General features: G+C 40.1%; 1 protein-coding gene across 3 annotated transcripts in view; it reads left to right on the top strand.

The window, feature by feature from the left end:
• The window catches only part of scarb2c (scavenger receptor class B, member 2c), a 106,297-nt gene that overhangs the window by 18,205 nt on the left and 70,761 nt on the right, over window positions 1-17,331 (top strand). The window lies entirely within an intron of this gene.

The raw sequence follows: 17,331 nt of genomic DNA, 5'->3' as shown, positions 1-17,331 counted from the left end.
TCTCTGCTCTGCTTTTAATATTTGTTATTGTGTCGTGTAAATCTGCACTGCATCATAGTGACAGCCATTTTAATTTGTTTAGCTCCATGAGAGAATCCAAATATCAGAAACAGCTCTTGGAATGATGCAGTGCAGTCAGTGCTACACCACCGCAAACTACGACTATAATAATAAACACATGTTAAGCGAATATCTGTGTCAATCAAAAAATAAACATTATTACCGTTGTAAAGGCGGAATGTTTGATGCAGGGGTTGTTTTGGGATTTCATATTGTGCAGGTGTACCTAAGAGAAGACATTTTACATTCGTAAACTACAAGGGTGTCAAAATAGTGCATTCATTGCGACGAATTAGAGTAACATTTAAAGTGTAATGTTTTTTTTTTTTTATCGCTTTAATCACATTTTTAATCTCTAACTTTACTGTTTCTGTATGACGATGACTGATGAGATCCGTTTTGATGGCTTGGGCTTGAGTTGTTGGGGGTGTAAAAAACAATGGTCGGTGTCACACCCTGAAGTGGACACTGATTGGCTGTCTTTGTGTTTGGCATAACCACCTGATAGGCTCCTATTGTACAATAGGTGGGGCGGCAAATTCAGGAGCAGAGAGAAGACGTGAAAATGGAAGAGCATGTCCTGACGGCACTATTGATAAAGGCAGAATGAACAGCCTTCTTTCTAAGGACTTTGATTACCAAAGTAGCAGTTCAAGCCTACCACATAAATGCAAAGTAACCAGCCGCGACTAAAGCCACAGCTAATGATAGCAACAAAGACGCTAATTTAGACATATAGATGATAAATGTTATCCCATACTGAAAAAGTGAGTAGTGGCAGAAGTATAATTTTTGTTGTTTGGTTAGTTTTTGGGTAATTAACATGAAAACCACTGAGCAATTTCCCTTCAACTTTATGGATTCAAGGCATATAAGGATTTTTTTCTCTTTTCGCCACTTCAATCACAATGAAAACGTTTCTGTTCACAGTGTCTTATGATGTACTTTTCCATGAATCAGAAAGTAGCTGACAAACGACCAAAAAGAATGACAAACGCAAAAAATCGATTCGCTTGGTCATTTCTCATTTTGATTCGAAATTTAGATGTACTTTTTTGCTGTTTGACCAACATGGGGACCTTTTCCCTTTCATTAGAATCAAAAACGGTCCCGTCCTTTTGATGTCATCTTGAACCTGGAACTAGCCTGCCAACATGAGATGAACAAACCAACAGGTATTGTTTTTACTCACTGTTCAACCTTCGTGGTGTTGTGCACCCTACTGAGTCCTTTGATTGTTTTTTTCCCCCCGATAATTACAGTTACAATTGCAAAGTAAGGCTTGACTGTTAGCCGTTTGACACGTATGCTTTGCGCCGCTGCTAATTACACACACGTTCCACATCAAGGACCACTTGGGGCGATAAGCTTCAGCACCACGGACAGCACTTTCAGACGCACTTATTCAACATGCCGCGCGTAGTTGAAAACCTTTCGCTGTGACATCACTGCTGCCCTTTGTGTCAAGTCCTTTGATATATTTTCGGGTCGGGCGTGTGGAGCGATTGCTCTGTAGCGCATCTGTGAGAAGACTTTTGCAGAGAGAAATGTCAATTGAAAGAATAACGTGTGGTCAACCTTAACACCGCCTCGCAGAACCGTGATTGGGGGAGACATACGCTCGCCCGGTTTCAAATAAACTCGTTTTATCATTCTGCGTTGTTGTCAAAACAAATGGCGGCTGGTGTTGTATTATCAGTCATCGATGGGTGAAGCGCGCCGCAGCCGAGCCCTGCAGCCCCACGTATTTGTGTGCAAGCACCCTAACACGATTCAGATGTCGCATGTTGCTCGTCCGTGAGGGGAAGAAATGTTTCGTCACAGCAGAAAACAATTTGTTGGATGCAGCCAAGCAGCACACATTCTCCCTCCTTTCTTTCTTTCCCCACTCCCCTCTCCTCTAAACTACTTAGGAAGGCTGTAGGGGTTTCCCTTCTTTGGGAAAAGATTTTCAGCCGAATCTTGTTTGCATTTCAGGGAGTTACACAATTCAAAGTCGGTTTACATTATTTAAAGGGGCCATCTGCAAACATTAGTGCATAATTAAACTCAAAACATAGTATTATATGGACATAAATTATTCATAATGACGGTTGAATGGCATATAATGGTTACATTTATAACATCCCTAATGTCATTTAATTTGTCATTTTATCAAACTTTTCTGTAGCGATATGCCAGGGTGAACTGCTGTCATCCAACATTCCAAATCCATACCACATTTTGAATGTGTAGATTAAATTATGCGCTTGCGCTAAACATCATTGCGTATTGCGTTTGTGGATGTCTGCAGCACCACACTAGCGCACAACGACAAGCACGGTTGTAATTTCTTAAAAATCGAACTGAAAATCGAATCTAATCAGGGCTTCAGTGAATCTTTACATCCCTGCCATCCATTGATTCCCGCCACCAAAACTCTTATTCATTTTAATTCTGATAGTAGGAGTTCAGCAGGAGTACTACTTTCATATTTTGTCTGTTGATAACTTACCTCAGTTGTTTATGTAAATATTGTATTGCACGGTAGTCCCTGAGCTGGTTATGGCCTTCTTGCAACTTTTAGGACCATATTACCACATTCAGATTAGCTGCGGTTGGCAGCTCATCCTCCTCCTCCTCCCCCCACATTACTGGTGGTGGCGATGGTGGTGGTGGTGGTGGGTTTGCGGCCCACTTGGCAATTTCCAGCCACTTAAAGGCAACTTGACGGTTGAGGTAGCAAGAGTCAGGGAAGAGGCCGTTGTAGTTGGAGGCCAGTCCTTTTAGATTTATTCAACTTGGAGGAAATATTGAATGACCAACAAGTGTTTAGATGTGGTCACATTTTTGTTTTCATCCCAAAGAGTCGAAATGCCTCGCGGTTTTGTCTTACATCAGCCAGACTCCAGATCAGCAAATGTGAAGGAGTCGACCGACACTGGTTGCCTCTGGCTCCGTTGGTCATACCTTTAAATGAGGCTTGATTACTCATGCCTGGAAGGAAGACATCATTAGGGACCAGCAGTTTGGCTCGGTGATTCTAATTGTTTCATTGCGTTTTGGGCCGGTGGCTTTGAGCACATTATAGTCCTCAAATCACCTCTGCACAAATGGGCTTGGCAGTTAAGTTTAATTAAAGACACGTTAAACCTCTTAGAGACACAAAGGAGGTCTCCCCCTGAGCAAATTTGCACCACAGTGTCAGATAAATATATTAATGTTGATTCTTTTTAAGTCAAACTTTTCTTCTTGTTAACCACCGAACACATCGTTTGGAATGTTCTACTCTTTGAGTGGAAACAAACACGGATCAGTGAGCCTACTGCGGCAATCAGACCAACAGAAGTAAACACCTCTTTGTCAGGCAACGTCTGAAGGTGAGCCAGCCTTCTTCAGCCTTCGGTTCGTGTAAACAAAGATGTTCGCCCATTATGACATTGAAAACCGGGACTAATGCTTTGCAATAAGCGAGTTTATGAGTCACGCAGTATCACGCTTTAAAAAAAAAAAAAAAGATTCCATAACCGTGATCATGTTTCGTTCCTTTTTATGAATTAGTGTGCTTATGTTGATATTCACTTCTGTAATCGGGGTCCATCAGTCACTGACTATTGATGGTAAATATCGTAAATCGTAAATATAAGGGTCGCACTTTAATAGGAAGTGGAAAAGTACGCGCCGTTTTGGAAGTGAAATAATGGAATACCATACACACAGCACATGGAGATTCGCAGGTTGCGGATGTTTGGCTTTTACGTAGCAATCCAGATGATTGCATCCCAACCTGTCTTTCATCGCCTTGACTCCTTGTGATCCATCAGAACAAACGCACCTATGAAGGTCAGAGGGCTACAGTGTCATTTCCAATGGAGACAACGCAGAGCAGTCTGGCGCCGGGCGGCTGGTCTTCTTCAGCCTCCACTGTCCTCTAAAAATCGACACTGAGGACACATAGTTTATTTCTTAGGGTCCATGCTGAATGAAGCTTGTGACCCAATATGAAGTCATAACAAGGGCTAATTATACATTCAAAGGGAAAGTGATGCCATATTTGGATATGTCTTTTTTTTTGTTTGTTTTTTAAAACACAACCTTGCATCTGTGAAGCAGACGTCTCCCCTTGACATTTGCCTTAAAAAAAAAAAACATCCATTCACGGATGCCAAGACCACTTTTAGGCCTGTTGACCCTTACGGCTCACAAACGACTCTCAAAAATTTCACATAGCATTAAAAAGAAAAAAAACATGTGTAACAGGTGTTGTTTGAATTTGTCGATTCAATTTTGCACCGGCTTTGTTTGCACACCATTTTTGACGGATTACGTTGGATTCATGTCAGTCTGCCGAGATTGTTTGCGACGGAACACGGGTCACCGTTTTATTGGGATCACATTCACAATTTGTATGATCGTAACGAAACTTGAGAGTTCAACATCGGCCTCGATTTTGAGGAAAATGTGACGTTTTCATTCTCATAGATAGAATGGGCTTTGACTTGTATCGCATTTTTCCACCTACAAGGCACTTAAAGAGCTTGACTCCTTATTCGCTTACCGATGACTTGCTCGCTTCAATACCCAGTTAACCGTTTATTTGAGCCGACAATTGGAACAATTTTCCCGATTCATAAACGTACTCTATACAGTCTCGTAAACAAAGATGCCCGGTGGGATGAATTGTGGTCTAAACGTGTGACGAGTATTCGTACTTTTTAGACATTTCCTAATGGTCAGTCCTGCAACATAGCTCATGTTTCTTGTAAAGTGCCTTATAAATTACTGTGCTGTAAACGTATGTATAACTAATGCTCGGGTGCAGCTGCAAGCATATGAATTATGATATGATCAGTGGTGATCAATCATGTTGGCCCATTGTGAAGGATACTGTAATTGCTGCACTTTGGCTGACTTCGGCTATATTGGCAGACTTTTTAGTGTTAATGAAATAAACGCAGTGACCTAAACAGCCTAATGAAATTCAAAATTCAACAAGAATTGTGTGAGGTTACTTCATTACTTCATTACTCTATCATTTATCTTATTAATGCAAAACATGAGCAGTAAAGAACAATGTTAAAACAAAGTGATGTTTCCAACTCTGTTTTTCCGGGCTTTGCAAAAAAGCAAAATAAAAAAAAGCCACACGGCTTGCCAACAACTCCGAACAGAGTTTAGGCAAAGCCCAGTGGAGCTGAATGGCCATCGCTGAAATATTGATAGGTGGACTTGGGGTGTTAATTCTGGGTGAATAATGCAGCAAGAAGGTTAGTTCCGATTTCAGAGAAAGCGGATGAATTAATGATTATTCAGCCAGCAAGCTCGGTGTGCTTAACCATGAAACTCGGTTAACTTGTGTAATGAGTCACACAAACGAAAACGAAAACGAAAGAATTCTTTTGACTTCCCCTAATTTGGAAGTAAATAGCTGTAGTGTGTAGAAAGGTTTGCACAAAACCCGCACAAATATTTAACATGGATCCAATCCAATATTATAGAATTTTAAATAATCCAGTAAATCCAGTGTTGCTATGGCAATGTTGGCTTTTTTTTTTTTACGCGTATTTTACTACAAGTTGGGGTTCCAGCCTCAAGATTTTTGCAGCCATTATTTCGAGCACAACATTTGAGCATACTCTATTGCCTCAATTAACACTGGCGATAGCAATTGATATAAATAGTTGGTTAATAGGTTCATCAATTTTTCCAAAATTCGTTTTTTTAAGACAATGAAGCCTTTTATTTACCTCTACTAGTTTCGATGTCGAAATGAAAGATAGATTACTTAAAAACTCCTAAAGATGGCAGTTTGACATTATTCAACAAACAAATTATTCAAAAGAAAAAAAATGTAATCTGTTGGATTTTATTTCCGATCGGTGAGAAGTGACGTACTTGACTGCCGCTTTAACTTCTATTGCAGTTGGCACCCACTTAGTAATGTGCATTGCGTAACTAGTGTGGGATAAAATCAAACACAATCTATGATTGTTTTTGTTGTTGTTGTCGTTTACAACTTTTGTTAATCCTGGGAAGTACAAGAAGAACTAGAGCATTTTCGGCATAATTGTCAGTTTCCGTCAATTAAAAGCCACAAAAGTAGGAGGAATGAATCCGCCCCTTTTCTTTGCATAATTGTTTGGCCTCAAAAGAGATATGCGCAGTCTAATTTGAATAGCATTTTGTCACATGCATCTTCTGGTCATGAAAAAAAAAAAAAATGTGGTTTACATCCTTGGCAGTGGACAAGCATGAAATGAGTCATGAGGTTTTAGTATTCTTTAATTATATTGCCACCAAATACTTTTGAAACCCAACATCATTTGTTTCAATTGGCCCCAAACTGAGCACCTCCCACATGAGCATAATAAAGTTTGACATTCTACATAAACTGGCACATCTGTCACAGTCCAGGCATGTTGGTTGTTAAAGAGAGACAAACAAACGGTATACAAAATGAGCGAGCGGGTGGTGGGGCTGGGAGGGGGCTGTTGGTTCGGGCTAGGGTCAGCCAGAGAGAGAGAGAGGTAATTGTCTGTGATGATTGATGATTCTCATGCCATTCTTGTTTATTTCATCAGGCAGGAAGTGGAAAGCCGAGTACGCCTGTGACCAATCAGTGGTCATCATTAAAAGAGCGGGACAAGCGCCAAAACCAATCACGGGCGGTTTCATTTGTAGGTGCAACAAGAGGAAGGTGGTTGGAGGCAGGCATCGTTTGTGGAGTAGAGGACACAAAAGTTATGGCTAGTAATCATAATGTGTTGGCGGTAAAACAGCAGCCAGGTGTGCCTTTTTGAAACATAAAACGTATTTGGTCAAAATGGTCGCGGGCTGTTCAGGCCTGCATTGTAGTATCTTCAATTTTTAGCTCGATCTGTAAAGACTTGGTTTGTATTATATTTCTAGTTATAGAACTGGCTGAGGATCAAATTTTTCACTCTGGGACTTGTTTTGAAAGAGAGGTTAGTTCACTTCATGGGCTCTCTGAATGTGCCCGTAAGCAAAGAGCTGAACTATCCTTCCCTCGATGTGTATAGTGCCACTGATCAGGTGAGGCATGTCTGCTCCAAATTGTTTGTGAGATGCTTGAAAATAGATATGTTGATGAAAAAAGTACCGCGGTTGCATTATTTTTTAATTCAATCAAAATGCCCCTGTGTCACAAACCTGTTTAGTTTGAAGGCAGTTCAGGGAGAATTGCCGCATTAACACTGCACACACTGTTTAGCTAATGTCTTTGGCTTTTTGTGACTTATTTTTGATACCAATTCCAATAGAATTGTGAAGAATCTGGAATGGATGATTTGAATTACGATTTTCAAAATTGGAGGTCAGTGAGTTATCGGGATGTGATATACAGTAGGATATAGTTGTTATACCTTAAATCAGAGATGAGCAACTAGAGGCCCCTTAACACAGTATTTACCCATATAAAAACAAAACCAAAAAAAAAACATTTATTTAAATCCTTTACGCAATCAGGATTGTTGCGGTCAATGAGCGATCAGTGCGATTGTGAAAAAAACGATACTCGATCATCGATTCGATCGGCAACTTGTATATTTACTCTATAGTCTACTGCCGCCAGAGCGAAAATGTATTGGAAAAAATCATTTAAACCCCCAAAAATTCTTCACAAAAACTCTGGTAAACATTGAATATAACATGTCATGTTTCCAACATCTCCTTCTCCAACATTAATGGGAAAAAAATCTAAGTCTTATTTCGCGGAACCTATCAGTGGCGTCATTGATAGATCACGCAAATTGTGACATTAGCCCAGTAGCGATTTTGCATGTAAAATGCAAAAATATCGATGATCTCAATCCTGCCGATCAGATCGGTGTTAAGTCTAGTTTTAAGTCTAAGGAATGTTACCATTGAACAATAGATGGCAGACATAGCTCAGTCACGCTTATTCACGGTCTATTGCTGCCCTATACTACATAGTGAGTAAGCCTAGTAATTTTTGTGGATTTTTTTTAATGATATGCATGACAAACATGGTAACTCAATATTACATTTTTAAGTGATTTGAATTTTGTGAAAAAATGCACTAAATGATGGTTTACTGTCCAGCAGTTTTGTGTCGTCCTTGAATGGTATTTTTTGTGTGGATCTTTTAGCTTTGACAAATGTATTATGAAAAATAAAATATATTGAGAACACGTGTTTTGCACATATGCAAGTATTTTGTCCATATTTAAAATGCCATTGTTTTTCATACTATGAAGTGTGTGGTCGTATGTGCCCCGCCCCACAAATGAAAAATTGTGGCCCTTTCCAACATTTTAGCTTCCCATCTCTGTTCCACAGGATTATTACTTCCGCTAATGTGGAAATTGTTTTTACCTGCTTTTGTAATATGTATTATTTATTTTCCCACAGAGGACAAATGAAGTATCAATTTATCTATGATGATGTCCTTATGAAATTGATGTTGCTGTGGCATTTAAGAACAATTGATGAATTTCTGATAATGACCTAGATACTGTTACACAATTTCAAGCGCTGATCCCGATTAGGGTTGTCAGGCCTTGGCAGGGTCAGATGAGGGTCAGAGGTCAGCGCGTGATAGCATTGTGTGCACACTCACCAGACTATCATTGTCTTGCATTACTTTGGAACAAGACACCTGCAATGTTCCATGCACCCAGGTTGAATTTCAGGTGTCTGGTTCAAGTGAGCTGTATGGCCTGTAACGTACATGTATACACGCGGTCTAGCCTCCTCCCCTCAACCCACTCGTGACATCAGCCGGGACAAGAGAGTTGCAACAAGAACTGAAAGGCAATTTAGTCTGCGCTCTGATGGGAGAACAAACTACAGCACACAAACCTGTGTGATGTGGTGAAGCCAGTCAACCATCCCCAAAGTATGCAAACGGCTGGAGAAATAGGCTGTCTAGACACACACAAAGCAAAGACACACTCAATACAGGCTGCAGGAGACACAATGAAAAAGGGATTGTGCTGAAAAGCCTTTGAAAGTAATGTGACTCTGATGAAATTCACTTTACAAATAAGTCAAGGGAGGTTGTTTCATACTTGTGTATGTCTCGCTTGAGAAATTGCCCCAGTCCTGCCAAGAAACAAAGACATCTAAGTTTTCAGTCTTGCATCATCCCTAAATTGTTTGCATACGTCCGCAGTGCACTATGATATGGTCGTAACAGAGTGTTTTAATTCTGTTTTGTGGTAGACGATTGCTGATCGGGCAAAACTCTGCAACTCATGCACACTAAAAATGAGCGTGTCATCTCTCCGCACTTTGATCCAGTCTTGAATCGAATTAACTAATAGCAATAAAATCTGAAAATAGCCTCTTGTCTTTGCAGTTTTGCTCTTAGTCCACATAGTGAAAACGATCAATTCTGGGTATAATAGTCAATTACTTGCTTATAGTCATGTTGTGTGAAATACACTCTTCATTAATTGTGAAGCAATTGAGGCATAATTGAGTGCACTATGTGTCAACTTCTATAGAAGTAGACTATTATATCAGCTAAGGGAAGTTGAGCTGCATCCACTTCCTCCAGGCAGTGTTATTCTGCTCATTACGACACCAGTTGAAACAGGAGTTCAGAATTCAGATTTGGAGCGCAAGAGTGATTTCATCCTATTAAAAATGTTTGTGACTCTTTTAAAAAAGTAATACATGGAAAAAAAAAACTTATACAACTACCCTAGTGGCCCTGACCAGGCATAGAAATGGCAAATAAACTTGCATTTTTCCAGGGGGATCAGTTTTCAGCAATTTCGACAGGGCCACAGCTGTTGCAAAATCTCGCATTTTTCAAGTTGCTAAAAAAAAACAAAAAAAACACATGTCACAAATAAGGTCCATTTCTTTTCTTGAAGTGTTCATGAAACTGTAATTCATCAACTTCTTCACCACTAAGCAAAGATGCTCAAGTTGTTTTCATCCACTTGTGAATGCATAAGAAAGTCCAGATGATGTCCAGTGGGATACATTGTGAACATAAACAGCTCTACATTCCTAGCTAGATAGCATTGTTGTTGTTGTAGCATGCAAAAAAGCACGGCGCATACTTGAACTGCACAATCTAGATGTGTCGCTAATATTTTGTCCTCAAAAAAGGTGAGCATGAAACACCTGGATCATGTGCTTGAGCTGGTTCACATTACACGCTCACGAGCGCCCCAAATGCTTTGTAGCACATTCTAAGAAGCGCTGCTACCGGACACACACAAACACAAACATTCACAAATGCAAAAACCACAACAACCTGCACTCCAGGATAAAAGCTGACTGTTTTTATTTTATTTTTTTTGCCTGTGACCATTAGATGTGAGAGTAGCCTAACCTAAAAGGAGCTGCCACGTTTTGTCATTGCGATGGTCTGTCATTAATGCAGCTGAATGAAGAATTTTAGCTTCCCGTTAGACTTTAAGTGAATACTTAAAATCTTTGGATTATTAAATGTCACAAACACTACTTAAGGTACTTACGTTTTATTATTATTATTATTGACTCCTGATTCATCACAATTTTGTTGCAACACGTTTATTTCATCTTGTTGACTTCATTACCATTGTATGTGTAACAGTGTATGCTTGCCAATACTGTACATGACGTGTCATAAAGGTTGGACAGCGCAAAGACCTTTTTTATGAGAACCGATGTTAATCTGATTGACCTCTCATACATGAGATGTTGAGTGTTCCTCCACTTCAGTTTATCATCAATGTTCTTTTTTCCTGCCCCTTTTCATTTGCATTCCATTTTAGAATTGTTTTGATCACAGTTTGGTGGTTTGTTTATCATGATTCAACAAAACTAGCAAACCCCCAATTCCTTGGAACGTGGTTCTCGGGTGCTGCATTTACAGAGGGAAAAAAACATTTTAGTACAAATGTAAAACTTTTGCCATATTCCCCCACAATGCAAATGTTGAAGTCCTCTATGATTATTCCAAACATCCTGGGTTATTTTCCATGAAGGCTAACGTGTATATAGCTTGTTAACTAATAAATGAGGACATCAAGCATACATCACTCTGCAAATATTTGCTTTTGTTTGGGTAATCGTTTTCCCCACACTGTAACCATTCTGTCCATTTCAGAATGAAAAAATGGTATGATTCAGCCATTTTATGTCATTCTATGAACCAGGAAGTGTTCACTCTGGAACTTCAACCAGCCGTGCTTGTCATGTCATTGGCTGGGAAACTCAGTGTGGGGATTGTTCTGTTAATTAACCTCGCTGCTTTGAAACCGTGCGGTGGAAGTGCCACTCAGACATATTTTTCAAAATATGCTGACAACCGATTGGTTGTTTAATTTCACACTTGATGGGTGGGCAGGCACTACAGTCACCCAAGTAGTTGTATACAAAGATTAAGCAGTCAGTTTTCCATAATACCTGTACGTCCCCTTCAAGATCCCGGAAAAGAAGAATTTCCTTCATTGTGCTGATCGCCTGGCTAAATATGAATCTGGACCGTGTGGAGAACAGCGCTTACGCAGTGTTGTATGGAGTGACAGCCCAAGACAGCTGAGGCGTGTACAAAATTAAACAATGTCACAAGAGACGCATTAAGCACCTGCCACTGTTCGGGGCCGGGTCACTTCACAACAACAAACAGTCCAGATTTCCCGTCATAGCTGCTCAGCTGACTCAGAAACTGCTAACGTACCTTTTTGCTAGGTTGACCAGACTTTGTAAAAATAGCATCCGGACTGGGAATTGAAAATCATTTGGTTATTTGATTGTCTTAATCTGCATATTTCTACTTTCGAAACGAGATGATGTAAAAGTTTCAAATACATTGCAAACATCTGCTGCAAATGTTGGCTCACATCTGACTTAGTTATTGGCTGGCATTAGTGTACTTGACCAATAAATGTGTTTTCTTGCAGTTGGAACTTGCAGTTGAGCACTTCAGTGAGGTTATTATATCTCTGTAAAGACAGAAATTTAGTCGGTTGGATCTCATTAGATTGTGTTAGTGTGCCCTTCCTAATGTTGTCACGTATATTTGTCACTTCTCATAATTCACAATATGTTTATCTTATCATAGCCACATACTGTTAAACAATGTGAGCAAGGTTGTGTGCAGGTGCTGCTACATCAACACAAGCCTGGTGTTCTCAACAGGCTTCCCTGTGCTAATTTTCACTCAGCAGATCCTCGCAGTGATAAATCTGTCGGTATGCCGTCCATCATATACAGTACCAGTACGTCTTTCTCACGCAGGCAGAGTATCCCACCAATGCCGTGAAATTATCGGGGGTCTACTTGATGTCAAGAGGTGATGGAGGGGAAAACAAGGATGCCAGAGAGTCAAAATACAGTACTTGCGATCAATTCTTTGTGTTGTTTTGGCCCTGGAAGGAAAAAAAAATACTTTGGCTGAGAGCTTTTTAACCTAAGTTGTTCATCATCTTGTACAGTTAGATAAGATAACAGTGTGGGGTAAACTGAGCAATGAGCCAAAGCTTTTAGGGGTGATGGATTTTTAGGGAGACGTGTGTGTGTGTGTGTGTGTGCGCGCTCAACGGGGTTGTGTTGAGACGTGTGGGTGGGCTGTGGTATGATCTCATTGGGGCGATAAAGACAAATTGTGCTTTTTATCCCAGTTGGAAGTTGGAAGAAGCTGAAAAGCATAAATGCAACTCTTATTATACTGTACAGCATGATTGAGGCAAGAAACTCAAAAATCTCAAATCAGCTAAATTAAAACTGACAAAAGGACTTTTTTTTCATTTTTATGAAATTATTTTCATTTTTTTAATTAATTCAAAATATTAGGATACGCATCTGTTTGTGGGCCTGTGGGAGAGTGAGATAAATATATTCCACTGTTTCTTTCTATACGTGATTATTTACATTTCATAGACTACATGCAAATTAAACTTTAAGAAAACTAGTTCCCATTTATTTATTCTTTTTCAATGTCACGAGAAGAAAGTGTGCACAGTGGTTTATTGAGCCATTTGTGTGACATCTACTGTAATGCAGTATTGAGCAGAGTGACTCCAAGGACGACTGTGGGTTTTAGAGAGATGTCTCACGAGGGGCTAAAGCCTTTAATGGGTTAAAGACATGAAGAATGCATACTTTTGTGTGTTTCATTTAAACAAAGTTTTGCATAAGAGTGGTAGTATTTGTCTGTGTGGTTTTCAGCGCATTTTTTGCTACAATTTAACAATTTAATAGTATGCGATTCATGATCGGCCGAAATGGGTGGAAAGCTATGCGCACGAATACCGGTGGTTTTAAAAAAAATGGTATTGAGCCGTTTTTGACGCCGAAAAATCACGGTACGGTACTGGTACCGCTATTCCGTGCAACACTACTCTGGACAATATGCGGCGAGCGCTTTTTCCAATGAAGCCTTCAAAACTGATTCGTCAACAAATGTGCCTTGAGCATCATACTTGGTTAACCACATTGCTAAAGCTAAAAAGTCATTCGATATCGGTGGAAAAAATGACAACGAAAACCACTGGATTTGAATGTATTGTTGTAGCACTGCACTCCTTCAAGCCATTACCGCCAACCCAAGCCCCTCATCCCCATAACCCCATGACTCGGTGACTAGTTGCCGGTCCGCGAAGCGTATAGACTTGTATGAACCGGTCCGCGGCAGAAAAAAAGGTTGGGGACCTCTGGAATATAGTACGATCAATTGTAGGATGTCCGGTGCGACCCATTGTGGTTGTTGTAAGTCCGCGCCACATGCACAGCAATGCAGCTGAAACTGACTGAACTGTCACGCAGTGTGTGGGTTCTGCCACTAGTTTTGAGTGACTGACCGTCAGCCCCTGGTTTTGCTGCATTTCAAAATATGAATTGTCAGTGAATATCTCTGCAATGTTGCAAATATTGCAGCTAATCAAAAATGCACATGAAATTTCTCAACATCGCTTTATATGAAACAATTAGATTTTCAATGAAAAATCCGCCTCTATTTACCTACTATTTTTGAGAAACGGTCTTGGCGTAGATGAGCGGACGGATCTGTGTTGTGTTTCTTCCCATGCAGCATAACCATCATTGGCAGCGGGTATAACGCATTGCGAAAAACTGAAAATGATCGCTCGTTTTACGCCGGGCGCACAACCGTTCATTCAGCCCAAGATTTGGTCGATGGCTAGGCTAACATTTATAATATTGCATTGTTACTGACTAATTCTTGTATCACTGACAACAGTACTTCAATGTGACCGTGGCCCATGCAGTGCTTATACGTCACCCTCAGGTTTCTTTATTACGCTGTTGTTTTCTATCCAAGATGACTCTCTCGACTGTTTTGCAACCCCTGAGCGCTCCTCTCTTTGTCACTCCCTCGCAGAGCCGAAGTCTTGTAAAAATCCAGCTGTGAAGACAAACTCCAGAACTTCCAGGAAAAACACTATCAGACGCCATGAGCCCAGCAAACCTTGTTGATTAATTCTTTACTAACGGGCTCTGACATTGTTGCACACGAGAGATGTGAAAACTAGCGGCATTACTCACGTCTGCTCAGAGTTTCTGGTCATAGTCACGCTCGTACGAAAACGCATTCGGAGGAGCAAAACTAACGGTGTGCACGGCTGTTTTTGTGTTTGCTAATTTCAACAGGTGACACTAAATGAACGTGGAAGAAAATCTTGATTTCAGTTGTTTGGCGGTGGTATTTATTTCCCAGCAAAAAAAAAAAAAAAAAAAGAACCATAGCCAGATAAACAGAGATTATTTGAACAGATCAGAAACACATGCGAGGGCCTGATGAGAAGCAAAAGTGAGGGCCAGATCCTCTCTGTCTCATTCATTACCGTGAGGACTCAGACTTTGGGCCTGGTTGACGTCGGTCGATCAAAGCCGCATCAGCAGATTGGATTACCAAACATACACTAATGATAATTGCTTTTTACAGCAAGATGAAGAGAAAAGAGCCGCGGCGAGAGTGAGAAGATGAAACGGGGAGAATGTGATATCTAGCCCTTGGTAATATTTTTTTGCAATGACGTTATTCTCATGGCCGTCTTGTTACGGTAAAGCAGAACATATGCATTTGGTGTTGCTTGTTTAGGGCTCATAATTAAAGATCCTCCCGCAAAAGGACAAGTCTGTTGTGCGATAAAACTAAATGAGTCATTTTAATTATTCTCATACGGATGCTGGAAGGGAGTACCTCAGACTCTTATATTAGAGTGTCATGTAACATGGGCTTAACTTTGCTTTATTGTGAGTCATACAATTAGTTTAAGCAGAGGGGCTGCAGGTAGTGGTGTAAAAGAGGAAAAAAAAAAACAGACTAGACTGTGGACCAATTACACTGATAATACTCTCCAAGAGTGTCACTAAATATCTCCATAGCTCGCCTATCCCCGTATGTAAAAAAATATATATATATATACATATATCATAATAATATAAAAAAGTGTATATTTCTTAGGTAAGATTAAACACTTTTGGGAAAGACTCTGGAAGCCCAAATTGTTTCATTAAATTATATTTTCTTTTATTTGCTGCTGTGATTTGATAAACGTGCCTAAAACCTGCTGGAAAAGCAAGGAAGCAATCAGTGTCAGGTGAAACAATGCGGATGGGCCATGAATCAGTGGGAAAAGAAACATTCATGTGGATTAAATAACTGTTTTGGAAATATTAAGCAATGCTTTGGATAGCTCTGGTCTATGAATTTGAGGAGAAAATTAAAACCGAATTTTAAATGTTTGCGTGTGTGTGTGGGGGAGGTTTTAATCGCCGCCTTCAAATTCAACCTGCTGCCGCTCCTTTGCCACACCAGGTAAAACGTTCTAGAGCTGCCAGTTGGGAGTGGTGTAGAACAAAAAAACGAACCAAAAGTGGTTTCTAGCCTATTTTCAAAATTGCTGGATATACGTACAGTAGTTGGCACAAGAAATTTTTTTTTGTTGTTGTTCAGTTCACTTTTCTTAAAAAACTTACTTTGTAACAACGTGCCACTGAGGTCTCTAAGCTGCATTAACATTGCAGGTACTCAAAAAATGAATAAATGCATCCAGTGCTACTGTTTATGATTGGAAACGTACGGCCCATGAGCACTATATGGCTCTGAGAGCATTTGATTTGTTTGCAATTCTAGAATACCGGTAAATGAAATCTGAACTGTTTTAAAAAGCCAAATACTTTCAATCCACAAAAGCTCATAATGAATAATAAATATCTGATATTCTGTCACTTTTTTTAAGTAATATAGTACGTAGTGGACCTAAAAACTGAAATGGGTCCTAATAGGAAAAAGGACACTATGGCAAAGTATGTGTCACTGCGGCAGTATGAATATGTGGTGTTTCTGTGATTCTCTCCTTTCTGTAACATGTCATGTGTCTTGGTAAAACATTCTAGAAATGTGCGGCGTCCGATCATCTTTGGGTCCCTCAAATGTGCTGTTTTTCACACACTCGGCAATCGCAGCAGCCATATCGGTGAACGTGAGTCTGTTTAAAGTCGCCAATGACTCTGAAGTGTTTAGTCTGCGCACTCCACTCCGCCATCTGCTTTACAGCTGCCTTCCTAGAACGTAATGAGAATAAGGATAATACAGTAATTTGCTAACCACTATGGCAGCCAATCAGGTCAAGGAGAACCGAGGGATGGAGGCCATTAAGATGAGCAGTGAATGTCAAAAGCAAGTGACTAACTAGTCGAATGAGACCATTTATTTTAAATGTGGTGCAGTTCTTGTTAAACATAGTTCATTTGCATATTTTTTTAAATGCAAGCTAAAATTTTAGTGGGCAACTGGGACTGCTCATTTAGGTGTAATTGGAGAGCGCTGGAATAAATAAACGTTGTAATTCTGCCATTGTGCGTCAGCGGTCAAAAGCAGTACTAAAGTAAAGAAGCATATTTGAGCCCATATTTTTCAGTGGTTGCTTCGCCGCCAGACAGAAAGCTTTTCACACAGGTTTGGACGTGAAGTAGACCGTATGCTATTTCTCTTGTGTCCCAAAGCCTGGTACGCTTTGTCCAAAATCTTAGGCTGCGTCCTCCAATGGGCAAATTTGTCCGCCACATACCCTAACTTCCTGCATGAAGGGAGCATCTCATGCAAATGTTTTCGACTGCTTTTCAAAACTATCCACTGAAGAGGCAGCTCTTTGCTCTAAAGAATGTGCATTCCAACATTTTCGGACAGATTGTAAAGCTTTATCATTGGTTTTTAATCTTGTGCGAGGAACAGTATGTAAAAAGTCAGTCAGCAGTATGCAGGGATCAAATGGGACAATAACTTGACAGCACAGCCACCAACTATGGAGGAGCTTGATCATTTAGACCTCTCTAAATGACTGT

This window comes from Filicampus tigris, chromosome 15 (genome assembly GCF_054856515.1).
Source record: "Filicampus tigris isolate MCC_2025a chromosome 15, RoL_Ftig_1.0, whole genome shotgun sequence".
NCBI classification, from domain to species: domain Eukaryota; kingdom Metazoa; phylum Chordata; class Actinopteri; order Syngnathiformes; family Syngnathidae; genus Filicampus; species Filicampus tigris.
This window is presented reverse-complemented; position numbering and strand designations above follow the sequence as displayed.